The sequence below is a fragment of the Pleurodeles waltl genome, chromosome 3_1, assembly GCF_031143425.1.
Source record: "Pleurodeles waltl isolate 20211129_DDA chromosome 3_1, aPleWal1.hap1.20221129, whole genome shotgun sequence".
Lineage (NCBI taxonomy): Eukaryota > Metazoa > Chordata > Amphibia > Caudata > Salamandridae > Pleurodeles > Pleurodeles waltl.
The window spans coordinates 1,935,989,363-1,936,014,105 of NC_090440.1; the positions used below are offsets into that span (position 1 = coordinate 1,935,989,363).

At 41.3% G+C, this 24,743-nt stretch overlaps 1 protein-coding gene across 2 annotated transcripts in view; it reads right to left on the bottom strand.

Annotated features, from left to right (window-relative positions):
* Positions 1 to 24,743, bottom strand: part of FAM222B (family with sequence similarity 222 member B) — a 193,964-nt gene that overhangs the window by 162,552 nt on the left and 6,669 nt on the right. The window contains exon 2 of one of the 2 annotated variants that reach the window (XM_069226207.1): positions 7,819 to 7,914. The exons of the other annotated variant lie outside the window; for it this stretch is intronic. The gene's annotated coding sequence lies outside the window, so the exon portion shown is untranslated. The remainder of the gene's footprint in view (positions 1 to 7,818; positions 7,915 to 24,743) is intronic. 2 annotated transcript variants of the gene reach the window in all.

A 24,743-nucleotide genomic window follows, 5' to 3' on the forward strand; every position in this document is an offset into this window, starting at 1 on the left:
TGCGCTCATGCGTCCCTGGTACCAACAGGAACTGTCTGTTGGAGACAATTACATGGCGCTCCCCACACCAAGTTCTGGGCCCAGGCGAGGTGCCTTGGAACGTACTCGCAAGTCACGCCCCCACGCCATGCGTAGATTCATTGATTTGGCTTTCGTGCTATGTAAAAGTAGGATAGCCACAACATGGAAATCCCCGGCCCCTCCGGACCTTCTGCAGTGGTTAAGAGATTTGCTAATTAGGGCACAAGCAGAAGCACATCACATTCGGGGGCTGTGGGATCGTGGAATTATCTGTAAAGATGGCGACTGCTTGGACCCTAGGGTATTAAACATTGAGGCCAAAAATGATCTACACCCTCCATGAAAGGGAGGATATCCTAGGATGTATATGTCACTACATTAATTTTGCATCACGTCCTGATCCGTTCCCTATATTCTCCTAGACCCGTCAGACCGGACACTTCACCTCCAATCACGGAGAGCTCTTCCCACCATACCACATAGTCACACAAACTTCAGGCTTCTTACAATGATGGTTATGTTTACTGTTCGAAAAGGATGATTGTAAGCATGTGACACGAGAAGGCCTTTGAAAGAACACTGGTTACATACTAGCTAGGTACACACGGTTCGGTGCCGTTTGCGATAATGATGGATTGTTCATTGAAGTGTACTTTTGTAAAGTATCGAATATTACTGATAAACCTACAACTAAACATTAAAAAAAAAAAAAAAAAAAAAACTTTAAAGTTGAGTCCTCATAGATTCACACCATATTTTCAATCACAAGCTTAGGAAAAATAGCAGTGCTCTAAATAACACCTGAACAAAACTATGTATCCAAAACAGTGCAGCTGGGTAAATACAGCAAAAAGAGCTGAAAAGACCATTTCTGCACATTATCCGCATCACCAGGAGGAAACTTTGAATCAGGTGCAAAAATCGATGTAGTGCCTGGCTTTTCTGTGCTTGTTTGGAACGTGGCACTTCGAACGCACTCATCAAGGTTAAGAGATCTGTCAGAGGAATGTGGATGCCATTGGTCACCTAGGCTGACGACTTAGTACCTTCCAAACAAAAGCTTTATCAAAGTACTGACCCAGTCCTTAGAACTTGGATGCAAATTAAGAAGGTGCAGATCAAGCGCTTTTTGAAACCGTTCCCCATCATGATGATGCGCAAAACAGAAGAGAAAATCTTTGATCTCAGCAGGTTTGTACTGCTGCTGCTATATTAAAAGTTCTAGTACCGATTACAACAACCAAAATGCGTGTGTGTGCGCACAAGGGGTGGGTGGACGGGTCATAAGCAATTGCAAGATAAAACAAAAATGTCAGTCCTACGCGTAAACCAGACTAGTGCACTTAGAAAATTATTGCCAGAAGGCAGCAAACGGCGTCATTAAGACCGATCCAGAGAACAGATTTGAGCAAACTGTTTAATTGGAGAAACTCACATCGTACAATATTGAGAATAAAAAAGTCTGTTTATGGGTATGCTACATTAACACAATGTATGGGGTACTTACAGATATCCACAAAGCCGGCAACACCTGGCCCAGATTCCCTCTAATAACGAGGATAAGGGTATGTTACTTGCCCGAGTGTCAGAGATCTAGTGCACAATGAATCCGACACAGCCACTCAACCAAAGTCAGACCAGAAAAAATAACAAAATGAAGAAGAAATAACTATACAGCTATAAGCAAAGAATCAAGATACACTACTCATTGCCACACATTTTCAATGATGGTGCCAGGCAGTCGTACTGGGACTTGTAAGTCACAGCTAGCATCCTGCTTGCCAAGCCTTCCCTTAACAAACTGAACAGCCACATTGCTGATGTTGTTCTATTGTAAAATATGAGTCAACATACCCTTCAGACTTCGTTTAACTACTTTTCCTACATCGTCTCTACAGCCTGTGAGTCTACAGGTGGAACTCCACATTTTCAGCCACATATCCTGAATGCAGGATCTTTGGCATTATCATGCTAGCACATGCAGGTCCTAAAACAGACTCCAACTGCGATGTTGCACCCTAGGCACAAAATCCCTTCTAGGTGGCGTGAAGACTGTGGATCCAGAAAGTGCCCCGGGTTCAATGGGTACACCTGCTAAAGTCCAACTGGTAACAAGAGACAGCCAGTAAACACTGGCATCCCTGGAAGATGCCCTCATGGCTGAAGAGACCAGTCTTCAGTGTTCTTCATTGGTCTAAACCAGAACTGTGTCCCGCTAGTCCTCAACTACTGCACCCATAGTAGTCCTGTTAATAGTGCTCACAGGCTCTATTGAACGGATTATAGCAGGTTTGCACCATGAACTGGGCTTAGAGTCTATTAAGCTGGCTGAGCAGGGCCTAGGGAGCCATATTGTGGGTTACGTGATGATCTTTAGCGTCATTTCTGGACTGTTTCACTGGAAACACAACTTCAGACCCTTTGAGTTTTCCAGCTCTGCACACAAAGCAAGACACCGTAGGATATAGGTCAGACTGACCATATCAAACTAGACACTCGGGGCCAGATGTAGCTAAGGGTTTTTCCCATTCTGTCTCAATGGGAAAATGTGTTTGTACATATGGCCCCTGGTTTCTTTCTCCTTTGGCATCTCTGCCTCACTAATTGAAAACCTGTTAAAAGTATTTTAGTAAAATCCCTCAAATCAGGACTCAAACCACAAGATAATTCCTGTGATAGTGTTAACATTACAGTTCACTTTCTCTAACGCATTATTGTGCACTTTAGTACTGCACAAACATGCTGTACCTCAGCCTGAATCAGTGCTAGTAAGTTTGCATTTTTTGAGTGCAGAATGTTTTTTTATTTATCCTCTTCAGCTAAAGTTATCTTAGAAATTGTGTATTTTGCTGACTACTGTGCACAGCAGTATTTGACTTCCCAGCAACTAACACACCCTGAAATAAGGCTACATTACTCAACTTCACTGCCCTACAGAGAAAAGTGCCAAAACAGAGGACTATGGTTAATCAATTGAAGTGGAGGTCCTGGGACATCGTGGTTATCAAGAGTATCCACACAAGAGTGGAGTAGCCACTGACCACCCAGTGACCACAAACATGCAATAGCAATTCCAATAGGACTGCTTATGTGTCTTTTGTGTAATTTATGGGTTTAGGCAGTCAATCATCTTTGCACTCACGCATCTGTGCATCCATCCACTAACTCATTCTAGCATTCACCTCCTGACATAACCGCAATAAAAACATACACAAACATAACACATGCATGATTTCTTTTTTAAAGCTCCAAATAGAAAAAGAAAACATGCACCCATCTAAACATGGTGGCCACATGACTGCAATAACAGAATTAAACGCAGCAGCAGGTATCCTTCTTGCATTGGAATTGTGGTATTGCTTTAAAGTTCAAACATGGCTGCCATGTTTAGAATCAACGTGTTGGCCATCTTGGAATGGTAAAAGCAATAGAACTATGGACAAGAGCATTATAGAACGGTCGCCTGGCTTAGAAACAGCAGCCACTTGGCTGTAGTGCACTGCAGATACAATGAGGTCGCAAGCACAGAGACTATCACTGGCTGAGGAGCTTTTGACTTCTAAGAAAAATGAAAAAAAAAAAAAAAGAAAAGAAGAGGTGACACAAGGAAATGAAAGAACTATAAAAAGTGCAATCATTTTCATGTGGAGATGCACACATCTTTCAGAGGGCAGGCTGGCTGAAAAACTCACACATGGAACTTGATACTGGGAAACTTTGTAAAAGGACATATTTTATGTTTAGGTAATATCTCCTCTCAGGGTGCTATAGAAACTGTTAATTCTATTACTCTGACTAATTTCCATTATGTGCGACTAAGGGTAAATATAAAAAATGCAACACGTCTCAGCACAAATATTGAGCCTGACAAAACAGAGCAGATAATTAAAGAAACAAAAAGGATGCTTTGAGAAATTTAATAAAAGGATTCACTTTTTTTTTTTTTAAATAGTGACTGGCTTGCTCTTCTTTGAAGTAGGCAAAATGCCTTCTTGAATAAGGTTGCTGCCTAGCTCTTTAAATACACTGTCTAAATCCAAACTGCATAGCACCGAAGCGCAGTTAACTTCTCATCGCAACTGGCGAGATGAATGAATCACTGTGGGTTTTACAAGATCTGTTATACGCCGCTGGACATTAAGGCAGACGTCCTCAAATAAATCGTTTAGAGAATACTTCTTATTAGTAGCAGTGAAGTTAAGTCCAAAAGAAAAGAGCCCGAAATGAATCCTTCTGGAGTCTCGTTTTTACACCACTTAAAGCCCCCGGTGTGACTATGGCATAGCTGGGAAAGGAAATATAGAACTAAAGTGTAAAGATACAGTACTGGGTACCTGCTCCATGGAAGGAAAACAAAGTGAAAAAGGAGGGACAAAGAGGAAGGGCTCACCACTAGCAAGCAAGGATTTTTAAAGGACAAACAAAAAAAAATTGTAAAGCAGTGGGTGTGATTTAAGCCCACAAAGAAGTATACAAGAGGTCTTGAAAGCTCGACCTAAAAAGGAGTTCAAGCTAGTCAATCGATTCAGTAACATTAGTAACAGTGGCTAGAACGACTCAAGCCTACAGGTCAGAGTGATAATGCACCTCATAAAATAACATATACTTTACAACCACTTTACCATTTTTCAAAACAAATTTAATGTGTACATGAACAGTCTAAAATACTTTCAGACATTAATTCTAGCGAAAACGGAGGTACAGCAAGACTAACCAGATCAAAAAACCCACATTGAACCAAAAGACTTATAGAGACACTTTGATCATTTTGTTGGAGATGCAGCACTGGAAATTATTATAGAGAGATAATAGGAATCAACCAAGCCTAGTAGTTTTCAAGAAAAAGAAACTGAGAATGCTGAATGTTGAAGAGGAATTTCCATCCATCTCAAAATTACTAGCACTATTCCCATCTTTAAAAGAGGCATGACTCCTCTGGGTGGAATTCCACTGCCACGAATGCCCACTTCTAGGGAGGGGAGAGAAGGGGAAGAAAAGAAAAAAAAACAAAGAAAAAAAACGCACAAGATCTTTATTTTAAATGGGGATCTGTCATTATCTATGAAGAGAGAGCATTTGTGGATCAGAGAACTGCATTCAACATGTCCATTAGCCCTACGTCGAAATCCAGTGCCATATCAAACAAATTAATAAACAAAAAACTGCCAGCATTTATCTCACACTGATAACGAATTCTCATTAATGAGAAAAACGCTAGACCTTTGCAAACTCTGTGGTCAAAAAAAGGTTAGCTGGCAGTACATGCTTCCTAAGCTATACTAAAAAGGGGTTAGGCCATGCTCGGTGTGGGGGCAGTGGTCATACACATACTGGGAGAGGGTAGCTTATTATGTTTCTGCACCTCAACTGTAGATACAACTCACACAGAAAATAATTTTCCCAATATACAGCCCCAACAGGCAACATGAAAAACTATCTTACGTAGGATTATAGTTAACCATTCAATTACACTAGAAAGGCTTGTCTGAAATAATAACCAATTAAGTGCTCTGCATCGTTTTTAGTTGTTTTTCAACAGCAGGATCTTCCTTTAGGTTAGCAGCCTGCCTGCCTGCCTGCTAAAGGGTACAGGCACTGCACAAACGACCCTTCTTGCAGTTGTCCCAGATCTCTGCAGCAAAAAAGGTGCAGGTTTCTCCTTCCTAACCAAACCATTAATATAGACCACATCTCCCACCAGGGACAAGCTGTCAACGAGCTAAGCCAACACTGCCTTCACTAGAGCGGCCAGTCAGGTATCGCAGGAAAAGGGATAAAATATTGATCACTCCCACACACACCAACACTTGGCAAAATGAGGGCCAGGTCACATATGCAGTGTCTTTCTTCCAGAAGGCTACCTCTTAAGAAGAAAAACAATCCATGCCAACCATCTACTCAGGTGTGGGCCCATCAGTTTATGTATCTATCAGGAAAAAGGAGTCCTGTGGCATTCGTAAGAAGGATGCCTTTCTTGCCATTTCCTATGTGATGTATTTATTTATTGCAGGCCCATTGGTTCCTTGAGTGTTCTTTTAGGGACCCTCGTGTGCACTGATTTGAACTGTAGGTCCGTTATTCAGATCCCAAAGGACCTTTGTACATACTACTGCATGAAGGTATTCACCAATATATCCATTGGTAAACAACTCTTGCCCTCAGCTCTTTATTGACAGTACAATTCCTTACAACTAAAACACAGTTGTGACATGGTGACGTGACAGCCTTTAGAAACAATCTTACTCCCATCTGACGGAAGGGAAAGGAGGAGAACACAATCTCCATACTCCTAGGTGTTTCCTCTGGACCATTATGGTACCTCTGGAAAAGGACACCACGATGTGCAGCACTCCCAAGGTCCTAATTTCACTACCCACCCCGCCCCCCTCCACATCAAACTTCTATATTTTCAACCCATTTCAGGTCCCTCCCGCATGCACCTCCTAAAGAAGATTTTAAAAGTGGCTCTAAACTGGGCAACAACAAACATAACATGTTGGTGCATTCACGGCACTGTGTGCTCCATTCCCGGATTTCCATGAAGTTTTGTGACAATCTATGTAGAACAGACAATGGATTCTCATGACACCAAAGTCTATTTTATCGGTTTCTCCTCTATGCAGATACATTACCTCAAACTCTTATACTATGGTGAGTTATAACAACTAAAACTGTGTTATAGCTATCAAACTGTTGTCAACATTACACCATGAAGAAGTATAAATTAAAGTACATAATTATTGGGACTTCAAGATAGGCAAATAACCTTCACTCTCCGGCTCACTCTTCCTGCCTGTCAGACGTCTAAGAAAGCTGCTCACAACACACTCTTAGAATCCAGAAAGCTCGGTCCATTCTTTTCTTTCCCTGGCCCCTTTCACCACTTCATGGCAACCCAAAGGTGGCATAAGGAACTTTACACATCAACAGAACATTACCAAAGAACCCAGAGCATTAGAAAGCCTTCACATATTTTACTGACTATAGGTTATATTTAGGAGTTTTAAACAGCACTGGAACTGCCCTTAATGTTTTTAATAAGTTCAAAAAAATAGACTAAGATGGTATTACCATACATAAAAGGTAGCGCGATAAACATGTAAAGTAAGCCACTTGCCAACAGGCACTAACTAAAGAAGAAAGCTTTATGGCCACCTACAACTGATCTTACTCACTTGGCGATGAGCACTGGAAAGTGCCGACCTGCTGTTTGCTGCAAGCACAGACTCACATGTCGTGAGCACAGGTTTTCTTGTGCGACACCTCCTTCTCTGCACAAACACCTTTAGGACCAACTTGCACTGCGCGAGTGCAACTCGCTAACAGCAGCCCTGGAAAGGACATCTTGAGGATTAAACTAATCGGGATGCAGTTGGCTTAGCAACCGTTCATTACTCAGTTCAGAAATAGGCCAGCAGTCCATTCCACCTTCTTATCCGAGCAGTTAACAGATAACTGGCTCCCCCGTGTTCTTTGCCCTCTTGCTGGCGAGACGCTAAACAGCTTCTTAAAAGTTCAAGCGTCGAGATGAGATTCTTGTGCAATACAACCAATCTGTGTACCTGCCACGCACTCCGGACACACTGAACACAAGCAAGAGCTTTCACACTACTTCAGCAGAAAAGGAAATTTGAAATCTGTTACAGACATTAATACAAACACAATGAGGCTTTCAAACACTGTGTGTAACGAATTCAACATGTGCAGTCACACCAAGCCAATGTTACTCTCCACGTCTGAAGACAAATCATGATGTACAGATAGCAAATAAACATATGGAACAAGTGGATTTCTCACCATGAAGTGCAACGTGCATAGACGTCTTCCTCGCAGAGGGGGAAATTGGTCAAGAGGTGGAAAGATGTATACGCCCTTCCAAGCTTGGGGAATGGACTAAAAAGGCAAGAAATCACAGGCTCAGGCACAAGGATGTGTTACAATAGCAGCACTCACAGCACCTACCCGGGGGCGTTTATATTTCAAAATCATTTATGACCATAAAGATAACCAGCACAGAACAATTCGGAATGCACAAGATTATAAGGGTGATATAAAGGAAGCACATACATGTCCATTTATACTGATTACTGTAAGAAAAAAAACCTGTTCCTCCGAGTTGTGAGCTAGTGGCCTGGGCTAGTGGCCAGGTAGGAGTCCTCTACCAGGAGGCGCAAGCTCTAATTCTGGCTTCTCCACCTACTTTAAACTGCATGATGAGGGACAAATCATTATCACCTTAAGCTGCAGCTGCCTGACCTATCAAGACTGTTTTGAAATAGGCTAAACAAAACGAGCTAGTGGTGAATTCAAACCAAAACTGGACAAGTCTGTTAAAAAGTAATTTTGTACTTTGGCTCGATCCTCGGTCATTACCACAGAATTCAGTGAAAGCAAATGCCTCTGAGGTGCAAGAGAAAGACAAGGCCAACCATAACTACTTTGAATCAATAAAATTAAACTAAGAGACAAGTTAAACTGACAACATTCAGAGAAGAATGCATTCAATCTTTTAATGTGTTCGTTTTAAGGCACTGATCCATGTGTTTCAATCCCACAAAGTCGAAATCAAAATGTAATGTTCTGTTCAGTGCATCATAACAGCAGCTGAAGGTTTTAACTTACAACAAAGAATGTATGGCTAACATTAGCAGGACAATCTTGCCCAAATTATTTCAATTGCTTTTTTTTAGAGCCCTGCCAATATATTTTCCAGCCATCTTCAAGTAATAAACGATGCTACTACACTTTTTATTGGGGAGCACTGTAAGCAAGCACTTATTCAAGTTATCTACAACTAATAGTACTATGGGCCAGATGGACCGTTACACATATCCAATTTTATTACTGGGCCTCCCTACATAAGAGAATCAAGTTGATTGGGGGATCAGGATAATTCCCTTCCGTTTGTGGAAGTTATATAATGGCTAGCATACCCAGATTAGCACTGCTAAAATATTTTCACTACAAGGATCACTCCAACCATGACGAATTGGAGCAATGTAGATTTGGTTAAAGCACGGATAGTTATATTGAGCTAGCTCAATTCACCTATCATGAAATACGCTAGTTACCGATATCTAGGATGCTAGCATTCAGATATCATGCAACTTTGCAATGGTTATGGAATCTGATTTTATTTTCATCAGCTGAGTGACAATAGCACACTTAAGCCATTTCAACAGATAAGGGCACAATTCAATATTTCCCAGAAATAATTTTTACATATATTTGCAAATACCAGTCAAACGGAATGCCAAGGCCAACAAGCTGGTGCCCAGTTGCCTATTTCAAAAGTAGGCAAGCTTAACCAAGGAAGAGCCACAAAAGGCTCTCTGGGTATTATCAAATAATTCTTAAAGCAGTAAATGCCTAGATACCAGAATGGGTAGAAAAATAGTTCAGTTAGTTGGGTGAGATCATCACAGATCTGTTAATCTATTACACTACTATGAGTAGTGCAGTGGCAAACAGACAAGTATAGAATTCAGCATTAAAAAAAATCTATTTTGTTTTATATTGCCCCTGCCAAACCTTCGAAATGGATTAGGGGCAGATCTTGCCAGTGTACCAGGTGCAAATCACAAAATGTATTTACAATATATAGGTTTGTTACACACCCCTTTATACAATCATTTTTGCCAGAGGTTTTTAACATTATTTCTATTGCTAAGGGCTACAAGATTCCATTGGATATTCATGTTAATAATGAAGGGACTTCACAGATCTACAAAATGTCTACTTACATTCTTAGCTATTCTAAATGGACGTACGCAGATAGCACCATGGAAGAGCCCCATCCAACTTGGTACTTATGCATCGAAACAGGGGTCGTTGAATATTTACTATTTTGACAAATTAAAGAACCTGGATAAAGCTACAAAAGATAATCACCAAATCTGGTGAAAATATATAATTCTGTAAACTGGGTGTAGAGAAAATTAGCCCAAGGCTAGAGCACAGATTAAGACAATGTGGGTCGTGTTTTGTTTTGTTTGTTTAAATCAAATTCTCCTTTATGAATTCAAATTTCTTATCTGACACTGTTAGAAGAATGCTTTGCTTGCCTAAATAAATAAATAAAAATAAAAAAAGCCTTTGCAATGCAATGGGTCCCGCATTTGCTCGAGTTAGAGCTATTAGTGCTGTAAACTACTAACCAAACTTTTCTTGCCACATAATTTGAACATTAAAAGTAAAAACAGTTTCACATAAGCAAGCCAATTCACAGCTCCACGGCCGCCATGAGCCTCAGCGTGAAGAGACACGCAAAAGGAAAAAGAAGTTTGCAGTCAAACTTATCAGCAAAAGTGCAATTAGCCATGTAACGGGCGTTGGCCAAGGCGGTAACAAAACCTCCCCAAGGAGGGTCAAATGTAAGCCATTAACCAATGTCAAAGGATTTTTGAAGGGCGAGCCCACGAAAGAGTGGTAGTGATGGGCGTGCAGTTGGCGTGGTTAAAAGCCCATATACATACCAAGACGTTTGAAAAGCAGCGCTTGTGTGCGGCTATGCTCGACCTAAAAACTCTCAATGATATGGAAATTAACAAAAAAGCACACTTACTATAAGCTGCACCCTACATGCCTACTCCCGCCTTTTTTGGCCCACAGCCATTTGAAAGATCCCCATCCCCCCAATAATTGCAGAAGCAGCAGTTCAGACATCTCGCACAACTGAACATCACCTACAAATGCATATTGAGAATGTGAACAGAAAACCGATGTTAACATCAAGAGTGACTCTAAAAACACTGGAAAGTGGCAGCAGACATTTGGTTAAGATCTTTGTATTAAGATCTCCTAATATTGATCGATTTTCTTGCAAACAAAGAAAATGTGTGCATATAATTCTGTGCAACTGTCACCAAGTGCAGGGGGGATAGTCTACGGAGAAACAACCCCAAATATACTCAAAATGTCAGAAACTGAACCAGATTGAAAAGTCTGTAACCTCATGCTAACAGGGGTCCAAGACTCCCTGCCATAAGAAACGGACAAGGGAAAACAAAAGCAGTTTTCTTTGTCTTCTGTTGGGCAACCCTTAGTAAACAAATATATTTCAAAAAAAAAAAAACACGCGTAAACCTAAGGCTCGACACAGAAGCTACAGACTACTAACTGCTACTTGTACAGATACACCTCCAAGTACAAACGCAAACATAATCAGTATGTTATCGTTTTAAAATGAAACACACTAACAATGTGTGTGATCCGCAACATCGAAGACACAGTATCCTCCAAAGGGTAAATGGCAAACAATATTTCTGGCTGGAAGACACCTACGAAAAGAGTACAAGAATAATTAACAGTGGTAAACTGTCTATCACAAATTCTCAGTAACGAAATGAGCGCAGTTAGAATCATATCTGTCCCGGTCCCTGTATAAGGCACAGCCTGAGTGAATAGGCAGAAAAAGGGGGAGGAGGGAGTCACGGCTGAGAAAAGAACTAGAATACAGGCCTGGTATATTGATTTTCCTGAACATAATTAGCTGCCTCTTCTTACCATGACCTCTGCAAACTCTGCTTGCTTTACAAGAATAACCTCTAAATCAATTTATTATTTACTGAAGGGTTTCAAAAAAATGTAGGCTCAGCTCTTTCGGCGTTTAGTGCTGGAAAATATTCAGGCCATCAATTAGAAGCGATGAAATTACGTGTTCCGCGATTAGTTATTGGGGAGAGGCAGCCGGCAGCTTATCGGCTCTATTAACTAAACTCTACCAGCCGCGTTGCCAGGACATACACTTCGCTATTTCCAATGTGGTCCTTTTAACAATTAAAGTTTTCAGCCCACACCAAACTCTTTAAGGGTAGACATTTAGTACCAAATGAACTCGTTTTTCAAACGTCAAGCAAAATGTTGCCCTCTATTGGGGTTAAAAACTGTAAGAAGTAGGCTCCTGGCCTGTGTTACCACCAACACCAGCTTTCTTGCCAAGCCCAGGGCCTGTGCATTAAATGGAGCAAAAATACCACATATAACACGTAATTGTTGTTAAAAGATAAATGAGTTTAATATTACCATGTCATTAAAAATTAACAAGGATCAAATTACGTTCAGAAGCTAATAAGAAAGCAGAAGCTTCAGTGTCTCACAAAGTCAGTTGTGAAAAAGGCATTCAAGACCTCTCTGCATCCTAGTCAGGTTTCTCCTTTACATTCTTACAAAGAGCAGGCACTATGTCACAAAATACAAGGCTGACAATGATGAAGGAAAAATAAATGAACCCAGGTTCCACATCAACACTTTTGAGGTACAGTATTCTGTTGACCAGTAGCAGTACTCCAGTGAGAAAACAGCAAATAAAGCTCAGCATATTTATGTTCATACATACATTTAACAAGTTTACATTTTAGTTGACATGGAAAAAGTGTTCTCAAGTACACAAAACACTGTAGGAAGGAAGCAGCCAACATAGGTTACAGCAATGATCCACATGACCGCTCCACACCACTACAAAACAGGCGGTCCCAGCTAGCTCATTTTATCGACCTTAGAATGTGAAGGATGTGCAATCTCATGAGGATTCAAACCATGCCTTCAGAATATTTATAATACTAGCTCATGTTATCGACCTTAGAAAATGCAGGGTGTGCAAACTCAAAAGGATTCAAGCCACGCCTTCAGGGTCCAGTCTTTTACATTAGGCGAGCTAGGCAACCAAGCTATATCATCTGCTACTATTAGTAGTAAAGAGACATTGAGGCTTTTACGTTTAGGACACGACCTCTTTAAAAAATAAAAAAAAATGGTGCTGGTCTTATTATTTCGAGATGGGTGAAGGCATTTTCTAACAATTAACTTTTTACGGTGTCAGAATTTCCCCCCAGGTAGTCCCGATGTTAAGAAGAGCCTTTCGTTCAGAGTTGCCCAGTACTTCATTTGTTTACTCAACTCAAGGGTAGCAGGTGAATTAACCAAGGCTCATCCAGAGGTGGGGCGGGGAATGCAGTAAGTTATCACAATAAGAAAGGGTCAATTTACAGTCAACAGCATGCCTCCTCTTCTTATTTGACGACCTAATCACATAGTCCAACTTTCACAGGGAGTAATTCCCAATGTTTAAACCACTCATGAATACTCTTTGCATGCACTGGAATACTAAGCCCACTTAACCACAAACACATACTGTTAATGCAGTATATACATCACATGTGGAATTGTCATCGTCTCATTGGCTGGCTAACCAAGGCAATGACTGACCTCACACAAATCTCTCTACCAACACTTCAAGAAAGCGGGAAACTGAGTTAGATACAGTATTTCATGATTAATAAGGGGATCATAGACTAGTTTACCGTTCTGCGGTTTCTAGGAACGTTAGATTTAATTTCATACAGTTCAAAATTCTCCATTGGGCATACCTTCCCCTTGCCAAGATAAAACATTTCTTTCCGGAATCCAACACCTGCTGTTCTTGCTGTACCTCAACAGTAGCAGATACGCTATGCAAGCTATGGTCATACCCGTCCCTATCACATTATCGGTCAATAGTAACTTCGTAACTTATTCAAGTCAAGGGGTATTCAACCTTACCTAAAAGGCTGGGCATTTCCTAAGAACACACAAAAAAATATAATTATTGCCAGATTTGTCCACCTTAACCTTACTGCTCATAAAACAAGCCACCACTGGACAGCTACCTTTTCCCCCCACACACAGAGCAGAGTGGACTCAGTCTTTACATGTTCTGGTGGGAAACAAAGAATAAGGCACTGTTAGAAATGGGGTTTTTGGTTGGCAGTCAGGTTACCCCTGTCCAAGCAAAAGCCCTCACTCTAGTCAGGGTAAGTCACACACAATCCAAGATTATCCTGTGCCCACCCTCTGGTAGCTTGGCACGAGCAGTCAGGCTTAACTTAGAAGGCAATGTGTAAAGTATTTGTGCAATAAATCATATAATACCACCATATAGCACCACAAAAATACACCACACAGTGTTTAGAAAAATATATAAATATTTATCAGGATAATTGTAGGTCAAAACGAATAAAGTTGCAATGTGAAGTTTTAGAGATATCACTGAAAAGTGATATAAAGTATCTTAAGTCTTTAAAAAGCAAACAAAGTCTCTTTCAAGCACAAAGTACCTGGTTTGGAGTGGAAAATCTCCTCAGAGGGCCATAGAAGAAGAGATACGTGGAAAAAGGGTGTGCGTGTCGATTTCTCCCCCGCACACACGGACTTGCGTCGTTATTTTTCACGCGGGGAAGTCGTGCGTCGTTTTCCGGCGCGCGGACAGTCTCTTTCTGTGGATCGCGGGGATTACCAGATGTCCCGGGTCTGTGCGTGGATTTTCCTGCTTGTTTTCCGGCTGCGCGTCGTTCTGAGGGGCAGCGCGCCGAAATTTCGATCTCACGGCAGACGTCGCGTCGATTTCTCCTCTGGAGGTCAGGCGGCGTTGTCCTTGCGAAGCCGTGCGTCGAAGTTCCGGTCGTCCCGAAGGCGTCGTGTCGATCAGCGTCGGTGTGCGGCGTTTTTCTCGCCGCGGAACAAGCTGTGCTTCGAAAATTTCGGCGCACGGAGCGTCCAAGTGAAAAAGAGAAGTCTTTTTGGTCCTGAGTTGGGATCTGCAGACACGAGGGATGTCCGTGAGACCTACAAAAGCATCCTTTAATCTCATCTTTTCCTGCCATATATTTCAGTGGCCCAGCACTTAACCAAAGCACTTCCATTTACCTTCTTCCTCTTTCTTAAAACATACACAATTATCATATAAACCTTTATCAGAAATAAACCTTTGGCATATAGAATGTAATGATCAAAACATCATAACAAAAATATCAATTGGGACGGATTGGAGGGTGAAAGCAAAGAGGGAGTCGGGAGTAAAGATGGAGAGTGGCATAGTAACGGTGTAATGGGCCCTGGAGTAAGAAAGGAAAATGGTTGGCTGCAAGTTCAGTAGGAAAATACAGCAGTAATTAGAGTTGAGTGAGGTCCGTAGGTCTCTGGCCCCGGTGCCACTGCACCTGTTGCTCCATTGATAACTAGGCATCTGGAGAGAAAGAGCATGGGGCAGACAGAGACGTGAAAGGAATACAACAGATAAAAGGAAGAGAGAGAAGGGGGTTGCAAAGAAATAAAAGAAAGGGAATAAGCGAGAGAGAAAAAAACACAACTAAGAAGAAATAGAGCAAACAAAAGATAAAGAGGAAAAATAATGAAAGGAGTGTGAAAAGAAAGAAAAATTAACATTCTAGAAAAAGAGATGGGGAGGGAAACAATCAGTGAAAGAACCGGGGCATGTATATACCAACACATTTACCACAGACACAGAATGGGAAAACCACTTTGGCACTTCGGGTCCCAACAAGTAACTTGTGGCTTCCACATACAGACAGGAAAAAGTGGGATTTATAGTAAAATGTGAATTGACAGATGAAGATGAGAAACACACCAGAGAAAGGAAGAAAGATCTTTTATCAAATAAAAAAAAGTGAAAAGACACATACTGAGTCAAAAGAAAGTGCAAATTAAAAAGAATGAATGAAGGGAAGAGAAAATATAGTGAAAGAATGAACGGCTGATGAAAAAAGAGGAACGAAACAAGGAAAGAAATAACCACGTTTTTGAGAGTTTGAAAGAGGAGGTAGCAAGAGGAAGAGGGAAATAAAAAAGGGGAGAAGAGTAGAAATAAACAGTTGAAAGAAAGAGCGAAACTGTTAATGTGTGGATTTTAAGAGCTGGAAAGAGAAAGGGGGGGCAGAAAACATTGAGACTAAATAGAGTAAAGGGAAGAACAGAGTGAAATAGGTGAAACAGACCATCCCAAATAAAGATGGCAGCTAAGAATAGATTTAATTGCCTACCCCAGGTCCTCAAACAGAAGTCAGTGTGTGGAACAGCAGGGGGCACTGCAGAACAGCAGGAGGTGCATTAGCAGAGTTGTATGTGAACCCCAATACAGCAATATTTGGGCGCTTCAGATCAGGATTGGGGGTATAGACAGAGCTGTGTGTTGGCCCAATGCTGGAATAACAGAAAGGCAACAGGTGGGGAATGAGAAACTAGGCACTGTGTAATTCTTGGTATTGGAATAACGGGGTGCTGCAGGTTAGGGTTGAGGTGCACTGACAGCTGCATATGGGCTCCAGTACTGAAATAGTAACGGGCACACAACATCAGAAGTGAGGCATGTTAATGGAGCTATGTGTGGAACCTAGTATTGGTGTGCCAGTGTTGCCGAGAGTTAGCCTGGAGGTGCTCTGGTTAAGCTGCGAGTGGGGCCCAGTATGGGAGTGGAGTGGCCTCTAACCCACAGAAGAGAGGAGCCTTGGAGGGCGTGTGTGTGGGCCTTATTACTGAGAAGAAATGTGCACTGAATGTTACAATTGATGGATTCTGGCGGAGCTGTGGTGGTTTTCATGAACAGTGGTGTTGGATGTTTGATTTGAGGTGCACTGGCTGAGCTGTTTTTTGCTCTTTTGGGTCCAGTATAGGCTTGGCAGTGAGAATAAATATTAGAATTGAGCTGCTGTAATGGAACTGTATGTGATCTGGGTCCCAGTATGAGGAAGGACGGGATCTCGCCAGGGTAGAACTGAAGTGAACTGATGGACTTGCACACGAGGTCCCAGTATTGGAGCAGCAGAGTGTACTGATTGCAAGAACTGAGGTGTTCCACCAGAAAGCATGTGTGGGGTTCCGGCACTGGCACTGCTGAGGGCTTGGAGTGTGTGAACTGTGGTGCACTGATTGAGCTGCCCCCAAGGTCCCAGTACTGGAGCAGCACAATGTACTGACTGAGAACTGAGGTGCTCTGCCAAAACCATGTGAATGGGGTTCCTGGCACTGGCAGGGCTGAGGGCTTGAAGTGTGTGAACTGCAGTGCACTCATGGAGCTGCACCCGAGGTCCCAGAACTGGAGCAGCAGAGTGTACTGATTGCGAGAACTAAGGTGATCCGGCAGACGTGTGGGGGGTTCCTGTCACTGACACAGTTGAGGGCTTGGAGTGTGTGAATGGAGGTGCACTGATGAGGCTGCAAGTGCAATCCCAGTATGAACCATAAGTGGGCACTGTCTCTAAGGATAACGAAGCCCTGGTAAAGATCGGTACCTAGGCTATATATTAGCAACTACAAGCGATCCTCCGCTCTTGCTCTTAGCACATAGGCAGGCCCACTTGGTAAAGAAAATCCAAGCCAAGGAAGGATGGGAGCCAGGCAGCTGAGAGAGGGTACAGACAGCCCACAAAGACTAAATGTGTCCAAGATAACAGCCTGATTTATAGCCTTGTTTACATCTAAGCTCAGAGGAAGAACACTCTGCAAATGAAAAGGGACGCTTCCCTGGACAGGAGCACGAAACAAAGTAAAAAAATAAAATTAAAATAAATAAAAAAGTCCCCTCCAGACCAGATAAACAGGAAAAGCATAATTAGACAGTAATAGGTCCCTGCTCCCACACAGGAGGAGGGACAAAGAGGCATGGCTTACCACTAGCAAGCAAGGATTTTTAAATGACACTGAAAACTAACAAATGAAATAGCTGGACGCCCACAGTCATTTACTTAAAAGTATACAAGCGTGTGTACGCTTACGCTCGACCTAAAAATTTAAAACTTAACATTTAAAAAAAAAAAAAACTACTTTTCTGCTTGCACCTCCTAATGGGGAGTTGTCAAAGGCACCTGACGAACCCAGATCACACCGACCTCAGACAATTCTACTGGCTACCTGTACAGAAGAGATGCCAGTTCAAGATTCTGACCCACAGACATGAGGCACAATACAGCCAAGGAACCTCTCATATTAGGACCGGTCTGTTAACTCGCTGTTGAGTGTTGTATTGTGATTACAACTCAAGAACAGAAGTGGAATATCTGAAAATGTTTATTTGACAAGGCAGGACACAAACGCAAACATAACAGAGATAAGGTTTATATTGTGTGCGGTTAGGAAAACAAAACAGTACAGAGTCAGTAGTGTATTACAGTGTTTCAATATGCTTAAGTGGCTTCTATATTAAAGTACTCAGAGTTCAACTATTTGAAGAACAAGGTTAATTTCGACAGGATTATATCCCGCTTTACAATAACGCAACTTCAAGGCTCATCACTATCTTTCCGCAAAAAAAAAAAGCAGATTCTACGTAGAATTTAATAACATAGTATCGAACAAATATGCACTGGAAACATTACAAAAACATTTGAATGTTTTAAATAGAAAATAAACTATTAATAGCTACAGTTAGCTTGCTAAAAGGTAAACAATGAGGAAATAGAAAAATCCAAATTCTAAGAAATTATGAGAAAGTGCAGCACCACATAAAAAGCTGACTTTTATATGAAGTAAATAGTGTAATTATTGCATCGATGGTCAAGAGTATGTACCATCACTTGATTTCATTCCATATTGACTTTATTGAAGTAGTTATGCATCACCGAAGTGCAGCCTTCAGTAGACGGTGGCCTCAGTAATTAAAAGTTAGGCCCTGCGATTATTACAGTTTAGGAAGAATGTTTAGGCCAGCCGTGAAACCGTATTTATGTATATGGTGTAGGTCAGTGGTTCCCAACCTGTGGGCCGGGGACGCCTGGGGGTCCGCGAAGTCTCCTCAGGGGGTCCGCGGCTGCTTAAAAAATGTAATAATATTAGCTCCCAGCTATCAGTAATGACTCAGTGGGGGTCCCAGTGTTCCAATAATGATTCAGTGGGGGGTCCCCAGGCTCCAGTATTGATAAAATGGGGGCCCACAGAAGTCAAAAGGTTGGGAACCACTGGTGTAAGTGAATCATATGTGCATTTGGCTCGCAAGCCAATAAGGTGAAGGAAACCCATATCCCAAGGACTAATGGGCCGAAACAAACATTGCTTCGATTTGTTTTATAAGGCGAGGCAAGGAAAGAATCCCGAATAGCAGAACGCACATCTGTCATTTCAAAGCATGAACACGTCATCCCACATACTGCATCATATTTGTATACTAACAAAGACAAGCAGACGCTCTGCGTTGAACAAGGTGGAACTTTCCTTCACTGCAATGACAACGTGAAACCGAAATTAAAAGTACTCATTAGGAGGAAAGGAGAATATAAAAGCAGTTTTAGCAAACAAACGAGCCAAATTACATCCTACCCCTCTTCACAACCGAAATACGTTTAAGAAGCAAACGCTGCTATTAAAAAAACAAATATATAAATTACCAGTAACATCAAAAAGGTGCAACTTTTTACGTAGATGACCTCGAGTATTGAAAATGCACATTAAACCAGTGCTGTTTAACACTAACAGGGCAGCCATTTTAGTGCTTAGAACACTTGGATACAAGTTCATTCCAATGGCTTAAAAAAAAATCAGTGTCATTTATCTTTGTTCAAAGCACGGTGACTACAGATCTCTGTCTCAGTAAGAGGTGTATGTACTCTTAAATACACTTAAGTTTAAACACAATGAGTGGGGAGTTAATCTATTTAAGTAGGTTAAAGGCAAAATGGAGGCAATTACAAGAGATGTGACAAGCAATGCCTTGAATATTAATAAAAGATGAACTATGTCAATGAGCGGCAGCGGTTCTACAAATGAAAGTTATAACAAGACGCTCCCAACATGAACGGGTGGACTTGGAAGTAACTGGGCCTTTGAGACTGCCCAAACATGAAGAAGACCAATAAAATCAGGATTAGGTGTTCCGATGAAATTAGCATTTTATACATTTCTCGTTACATGACAAGTGTATCTTCCATTTTAGGAGAGTAACACTGGGTTTCAAACAATGCGCAAAAAAACACAACAGCGCAGTGATATCTGAAGAGGACACAAAGACAACGATGAAAACGAGAAAAGCAAGTCATGGAAACAGAGAATAATAGGCAGGAATGTGCAGGGAACAGATGCAAGATAGTGAACGTAAATGAGTAATGAACTACTAAGACAAGCCCAATCAGGCCACACACACAGTGACAGGGCGGGAAGCAAGGCAGCTCAGCTCAAGACAAAGTAACGAGACCTTCCAAGAAGACAGCCTGTCAGTGGGGAGCCAAAACTGCATACTATAACGAAGACGACATGAGAAATGAAGGCTTGCACAAGGCATGTCCTGTGAAAAGGGTGTTTAGTTTCTGCCCTTGTTGCTGTAGAGCCCGTTGACATCGGTGGTTAGCAATATCATTGTATTTAAGAACAAGAACGGGGAAAGCTCCAAATTTCTAGTGCTTCACAAGTACTAGTTAGAACATTCTCTGTATTCCTATAGATGTCCTTCTAACACCCCCTGCCATTTGCTAGGGAGTTCAGCCAGAAATTAGACACAAGCAAAGGAATGGGTAATGGAAGTTGTTAGAAGAAACACACGTCTATTTGCAAGTGAACTCGAAACAATGAAAGCAAGCACTCCCTTGCGATCAGCTACAAACACCAAGTCTTCAGCCACCTGACAAAATCAAAGGCAACCCGCCAAGCACGTGATACATCTACAGAAAACAGCCCCAGTAACGTACAGAAAAATATAGGTTATTACTGCCACTTGCTTAAAAAATAAATAAAAAAGGCAGCTCTATTCAAATGCAGCACATAGTTAATTCAGTTTAAAGGGGTTTAGATTTATGGCAAACGGTGAACAATTCGCAATCATTACATGGTTTTGCAGGCTAGTGTACAGCAAATAGATGTTTTTTTGAGGTAGGCCTTAAAGCAAGTATAGAGACCCTTTTTAATTTTGATGCACATCACGGAAAAATATGATTTCTAATGACAAAAAAGGTAATATTGACTGACTTACCAGAAGACAGTTTAAAACAAACATGGATGTCTAAAAATAAATAAACATAAATAAATGGACAAAGAATAAAAAAAAAAAAATTACTTAAGTACTGGCACACATGACTTGGCACTGAAGTGCACACTGCAAACGGCCTAAATAAAGCAGGGATGTGTGGTGACTCCCGCTCTTTTCAACCTCTTCACGGCAGACTTCACTAATGCCCCGAGTAAGTAAAATCAGATTTACTAAACTTAGCTCAAATTCACTACCTATTCTAAAATATGCGGATGATATCATACTGATAAGTGAGAAAAAAAAACCTGATCGGCTTAAAAAGACTACTGGATGCATCTCGAACCCTCTTAACCAACAACAACCAGGAAAGTAATCTAGAGAAAAGATTAAACAAATACTGGGGCATAATGTTTGACCGCCGCAGCTCCTTTTAGGAGCTAAAGCCTTCTTGAAAACAAAAGCAAACCCCTAATGTACACATTTAAACTGCCGGACTCCAAATCACATGGTTTCCCTTTAGAATCGTTTATGAAAATCACTAAAAGCAAGTTAGAAAGAGCTTTACAATTGCACTGGCTGTACCAACAATTGGCATTGCCTACTTTTTGAACCCGACAATCGCAAAGATCTACAGGAATATTTTCTCATTACTACTAAAATTCTTCTCGATACCACATCAAGCTGGAATTTGGGCTTTGAAACCGATCAATCAAAACAGTTGACATTTGTCAAATTAACAGAGAAAGTGAAAGAAACTCCATCATCAAGTCACTAGGCTACTACGCCTGGATGGAAATATCCAGCTTTACTAGCCTCCAAGAATAAAAAATCCATGGGTTGAGTTACTATACACCTCATTTAACCTTCTAAGCTTAGGGAATTCTGTGGTCTGTAACCATAAACAACCTACTACAAATGAGAAACAAAATGCCCCCCCCCCAAAAAAAAGTCTTTCAGCGAAGGCAAAAAAAACTCTTCAGCACAAACATTTGCACGTATGATCTGCTATAAATACTTACAAGCTACGTATACCTCAGGAATATAAAAAGGACAAACCCCTGTAACCACAGTAAAAGCTGAAATGTATGCTACTTCGATTCAGCTTATTTCCAACAAAGGACACATCTTTACCATAGAAGCCTAAAGACCAAGGCTCTAGCACAGATTCTGTCATTATCAACTAGAATCCGAATTCGCCTTCTTGAGCCAATAACTGGATGTCCATCAGAACTTGCTGCCAAGTTGCGATTGCATGTCTCGATGGCACCAATATTAAGGTAAATTGCAGGTTTACTAAAACTTCTTACAACAGAGAGAAATAAAATGGCCACAATTGACATTGTACCAAAATGAATTCCGGAATCCAGCTGCAGAAACTGCAGTCAACATCTAAAGTCAGCATCACATCTTTCATGCACATGCCACGAATGCATGATCAACAGAATAATTCTTCTTAAAATAAATTTTATCTAAAACAAAAATCAGAGCTTGCAGTTATTTTATGTCTGCAAGCATACGTGGCTCTGACAAACCTGAACTGCCGTTTCATAAATTTATTAATAAATAGCTTCAAAAACAAAAACAGAACAGTATAGTAATTCCACCAACATTTAATTTAGTGTGATTTTAAAATACTGTAAAGATGTTTATTACTCAAACAATAAATGTTTACCTACTGCACCTCTCTTTAGGTGATTATGCATAAATGATCAGGCTAAAATCGCTTCACTCAGACTGCAAAGAGAGCTAATGGCGGAAGAGGGCTGACCAACTACATCATGTTTTTTATGCTGGTAGTGGACAGGAGCAATATTTGAATACCAGCTGAAAAGAATAATGGATTAAGAGTGCTATATACAATTTCTATTAGAAGACGCATCTAGGCCAGCCCTAAAAGAAGCACTGGCAAAGCTAAAAGGTCTGCCAACTTTAGCTTTGTCAATATTTGTGAAGATTTGTTGTATAACTGTACAAGGGGGACTACTTTTTGTGTTTTTAAGTGCATGTTGTTGACAGCAGAATGCCACCACTCGCAGAAAGGTAAGCCAGTGGCTGAAGTGGGCTGAACCCTTGCTGTGGAAAAATAAATTTAAAGGCACACTGATAGGCCAGTGGATTAAGGGAGCTGGCTGAAAGCTTCTATAAGGAAGTTCTTTATATAAATAGTCTTAATGAAAGACATCTAGAACTTCAATTGTGTTTTTAAAACAACGGCTAAAATTGTTCTTTGAATAAGAAACTCATCTTTCAATGATTATTAGAGAACAGGACAGCACAGAACAAGGTCTTCATTTTGTGGAATTAAAGCGAGTGGGGACAAGATTTTAATCAAGAGCTTTCCAACCTACAAGACAGAACACCACAGTCTGATCCCCAATAGAATACATGAAAAAGGTTAGCTGCCAGGCACTGCTTGCTTCTCAATCATTTTATTTTAAACTTTTGTCAGCCTTCCAATTTGTGTCACCTACCAAAATGGCATTGTTGGAAACAAACTGAATATAGCACTCAAACAAATCAAACCCTTCAGAACATCTGTAAGCCTAGGCCACAACCGTTTCTGGGAGACTATATATTTGACACAAAAGCCACCATCCAATGGATAAATTTCAGATTACAACACATGCATTGGAGGAGGGATGAAAGCACTCACAGAAATTGTGTTTTGGCAATCAATTGTGTACTAGTTGATGCTCGGCCCTGTGTGCAATGAGGAAGAACTCTATTGATCTTCAGGTACCTTCTCTCTTTAAATTTGCAAGAGATCGTCAATAAAATAGGACTCTGTCTATGCGCTAGTGGATGCTGGTGTCTAAGAAACCCTCCTGATCGACAAACACTTCCATCTCAAGTTTGAAAAGTACTGGTGATACAGTGGACTAATGTAGTATGCCGCTTGGTACAGAGATTGACTCTGAAGAGGAACTGTGCCTGCACAAAAGTATGCTTTATCAGCTTAAATACAAACTTCTGCAGGGTGTGGCTTTCGAAACACATCAAGGCAAGAAGCTGTTGAACATAGCTGGGTAGCAGATGGTATCTAATGTCCCCGAGAGATCCAAGAGGATGACCAGAGATGAGTTTTCTCAGTCAAAAGAGCACTGTCATTTACCTGGAAGGTGGACATTTCTGAACTGCACTGTGGCCTGACATGCTATTGGTATCTGTACAGGAGGTTGCTGTATTTGATCTTCTTTTGTAGCTTAATGGTGCCCTTATCCATAATGTTTTCAAAGATAGGTGAACAGGTGCTAGTTTCGTAGGTCATTGAAGTCCAAGTTCAGTTTTATTCCAGCAAGGGTTAGGATCTGTCTAATCTTGATTGAGTCTGTGCAGGAGGCACTGAAAATGCCAAGCACTGCCACTGATTCCGATGTCCAATCATGCACATTGAAGCAGGGGAGTGAAGCAGGTAACAGATGGTATGGACGTTGAATAGTTCCACATTTTCTATCTGCTTCCCGATCTTCATGAACCTGTCAATGAAGAATTAGTTGACTGCTGTGAACTTTCTTTGGTGTGGTTGGAAGTGGGCCTGTGGTGGGATCCACACTGCATTTGAATGTCTTGCTCAGTCTGACTGTCGTACAGGGGAGATGGTCATAAGCAATGCTCTGTGCATTAACCTGACTCGAGGTTGAAGATTAGGTTTGGTACAACAGCGCAGACCAACTTGAAGATTTTTCTTGAGTGAACAGCAGGGTTGGTAATTCTGGCATTCCTTAAAAGGCTCCCCAACATGTCTTGTCTGAAGCATCTTCATCGAAGCCAGAGAGGAACATGTTGCAGTCAGACATAGTAGGGCTGGGGAACATATCAGAGGGCAGAGACTAGACGGTGTGGAGCGAGTTACAAACTGGGCCCTCTCAATGCCTTGTGGCAACTTGCTGCTGCTCTTCTTCCTCAGGATGAGCTGCTTTTGATGATACAACAAGAAAATGAAAGGTGATTGCAGGTTAGCTGGAAGAAAATGTAGACTCGAGAATGTGACTGATGCCTA